The sequence below is a fragment of the Gavialis gangeticus genome, unplaced genomic scaffold (assembly GCF_001723915.1).
Source record: "Gavialis gangeticus isolate Ggan-Ray unplaced genomic scaffold, GavGan_comp1, whole genome shotgun sequence".
Lineage (NCBI taxonomy): Eukaryota > Metazoa > Chordata > Crocodylia > Gavialidae > Gavialis > Gavialis gangeticus.
Genome location: NW_017728991.1, coordinates 1,713,954 through 1,717,633, shown reverse-complemented (window position 1 = coordinate 1,717,633; position 3,680 = coordinate 1,713,954).

Genomic DNA, 3,680 nt, shown 5'->3' with positions numbered 1-3,680 from the left:
TCTCCCCGGCTGCCACGGGGCGGCAGGAGAGGGATGACTACGGCACCACCAGGCCAGGAGCCAGGCTGAGCCATGCCCGCCAGCCCCCACCCCCGCCTTGCAGGGGACGGCCCTGCAGACGTGTTGCACCCCAGAAGCAGCTGCATCATTTCCCGGATGGAAATCCTGCTTCCTCCCATGCTCTGTCCCCACTTGGCTTCGCCGCCCACCCGAGCCTCCCCTGCACTACGCAGGCTCAGCGGGCAGGGAGCAGAGCCCCGAGGGGCTGCAGCTGCAGCCAGCTGGCCACAGGCGGTCAGCGCCCAGCGAGGCAGCTGCAGGCTCCCAGCCCAAGCCACAGCTGGACAAAGGCCCTTGTATCCCAGGCTGTTTTCCCAAGCGGGCGGGGGCACCGCGCCGGCCACAGCCCTGCCTGGCGGGCCAGGGGGCAACCTTAGCAGCGGCCGGAGGGCTGGCAGCCCCTCACATCTGCTTCTTGAGGGGGGAAAGGGCTTGGGGTGCCTTGAAGGGGGGTTGTTGCTGTGGGGCTGGTGCTGTGATGGGGGTAGGGGAGCAGTTTGGTCGGGCTTGGCTGCTGCCTGCCCCCGGTTCACAAGCTGCCAAGACCCCCACCGTCAGCAGCCCCTGTGCTGATATGTTGCTGCCTCAGTTTCCCCTTCTGCACCGGGGGGTGCTCTACCGCCAGCAGAGCAAGGGCTGTGGCTGGGGAGCATAATGGGGAGAGCTCATTAGCCCCAGCCTGTGGCACTTCCTTCAGTCCGCACATGGGTGCCCACCCCAGCCAGCTCTCCACTGGGCTATGGTGACTCCTTATGCCCCCATCCCCCTGGCATCACGGCACCCCACAGTCTGCAGCGTATCATCCCTGTAGAGCCACAGCTGGGAGGGAGGACTAAGTGATGTGACCAAGGCCCCCGTGGGCTGTCTGTAGCAGAGAACAAAGCACAGCAGGGTCTCCAGCAGCCCGGGGGGCTTCACCCCCTGCCCTGAGGGAGGCTGAAGCACAGGACCCAGGTGCCCTTGCTAGGCGCCCATCCTTGTACTCTGCTGTGGAGGGGGAGAGATGGCCTGGAAAAGGGGACGTCGCTGTTAGCGCCCATTTCTGGGAGCCCCGGTGAGCCCGCGTGGTGACGGGGCCGTTCCCCCTGGGGCATGGTGCAGCGGGGGTGGCTGGGCTGCCTTTCGAGCCCCTGCCCCCTCCCTGCAGCTCAGCCGGCCACGCCAGGCGCTCTGCCCCACTTACTAATTCCTCCGTAAGGTCCTTAGCGTAATCCCCCGGTCCAGACCAGGCCTCCCGCGCTAATGCCCCATAACCCGCGTGTCTTGGCCCTGGCACCCGCTAACAACCACGAGCCACTGTAGCCCATCGTGTCCCAGTCTGCCACTGGTGCCACCGGTGCCTTTGCTGGGCTGGGACACCAGGGTCCAGGCCGGCTGCAGCAGCTGGGGTGGCAGCGCCAGCTCTGCTACCCTGCTCCCATGCACCAGCTGGGGCTGGCTGCACTGGTGCCAGCAGGCACCCAAGTCCCCTGGGGTCACTGGACAGGCTGGCAGCCCACGGGGCTTTGCTTCATGGGGACAAGGTCCCCGGCTGGACCTGGAGCAGCAGAGCCAGGCCCATGGTCGGGTATCAAAGTCCCGCCTGCCCTGGGCACCAGCTCCTCCTAGGCCTCAAGCCTGGCATCCCAGCCAGGACAAGCCCCATGCACAGCCAGGCCTTGGGGTCCCGAGCTGGGGGCACCAAGTAATACCAGGTGCTTCCCCAGACCCGGCCTCACCTCGATGCCGCACGCTCCAGGCTTGCCAACTGCCGCAGCAGACTGTGCCGAAAAACACGTGCCACGCGGGGGTAGACCCCGAGACCGTGGAGCACAGCCTCAGGAGACTCAAGGCAGTGGATGAAGCCAGCTTCAGCCCACAAACGCTTGCGCTGTACGTATATGTAGCCTGTAAGGTCCCAATCTGCCCTGCCTTAGCCTCGAGGCACCTTTGATCGACTCTGGGTTCCCCTCGGAAAACACCAACTCCAACCTTTCCCTCTGGTTTTGACTCAAGAAAAATGCCAGGAGGACTCAGCACGCAACTGGTAGCACGTTTTAAACAGCGCGTGCCTGCAGGACGTCTCAGGGTTCATCTCGTGCACGCTGTTCGCACACCTCGCAGTGCCGGCGTGGCAGGACGTGGCGTGGTGTGGCACCCCAAGCACACTTGGAAGAGGCTCGTGCACCCCCAGCTGCCGCGGGCTGAGAATCGCTGTGCTAAGACTGAGGCTCCAAGCTGCGGGGGGCTCCAACGGCAGCCTGGAAATGGCTGAGACTGTGGCCTGGAAACGAGCCAGCATCTCCCATTTTGCAGCCAAGCGGAGCCTGACGACACGGCAGAGCAGAGCCGGGGCCGGCAGTCCCCACGCTTGAAGGAAACAGCACAACTTCCCCGACAAGCAGGTGAGCGAGGCTCTGCATACGCAGAATTGCTCCTCCCACGATCCCACACCCTCTGCCACTGTCTTCCCATGTGGCCTTGGCCATGTCACTTTGCTTCCGCCTTCCCCTCCCTAGCCCCGGCACAGATGGCAGAAGTATTTTGCCCCTCTAGACAGCGGGGACTTTGCGGCGCTTGGTGATTGCTGCTATTCAAATATTTGCTCCTAATGAGTGCTGTGATTTTTGCCGGCTTCCTGGGTTGTGTTTTTAATTCGTACCGGGGGGAAACAGAGCATCTGCAAAGCACCCAGCAAGAGCCCAGGCTCTGGGCAGCACCAGCTCCTGCAGGATTGGTGCCAACGCTGGAAGCTGTAGCCCTGAGAGGCACGAACGAGGCCCAGAGACGCCTCCCCTTCATTTCCAGGCCAAATCTCGCAGCCTCCCGGGCAAGGTGAGCCTTTCTGCCAGCTTCACACAGACAAAGGGATTGTTCCCACAACAATGGAGCCCGGAACCAGGCCAGGAACCTGCCCGCTGGGGCTACAGGGCCGTACTAGGTGCCCCGGGGGTGGGTTTAGAGCAGGGGCCGCCGTCTTTTCTGCGCCCTCGCCAAGAGGTGGGAAGGGGGGTGTATTTCTTATCTGGCCCCGGCCTCGCACAGATTTTCCTTGTCACATCAAATAACACAGGAGCACCGAGGGGTCGGGTTTGCATGCTGCAGCTGGCTGGAGATGGGAGACCCCGAGATCTTGGCCTTTTAGGGCTTGGGAGAAGCAGAGTGGCACAGAGGAGCCCATGGGCAGCGGGAAGCCGGAGTGGGCAGCAGCCTGCGAAGGGGGCTGCAGCCGCGGGAGGAGCGGGCAACGGGCCCCGTGTCGGGTGAAGCCCTGAGTTGGCCTCTGAGAAAATAACCCAGCTCCGGGCTGGGGAAGGAAACCGTGGAGGAAGTTGTGTGGCCTGGCCTCTCATGCTTGCCAGCCCCAGGTGATGGGTCAGCACTTTGTGCCGGCGGCAGAAGGAGGGGCAGGCGCCGGAGGGGGGGTTTTGGCTCTCAAAGCCCCTCAGCTGCCCCCAGGGGCTGCAAGCAGGGCTGGGAACACCGGCGCCTGTCGCTGCTGGACCTCGCCATCCGGCCCAAATCCCCAGCGCGATCAATCAATCCATCGCTGCGCAGCCGGCTGGGCCCTGCCCCGAGCGCCCTGCAACACCCCCACGCACGTGGGGAAGCTGAGGGGGGATCCTGGCCTGCACTCGTGC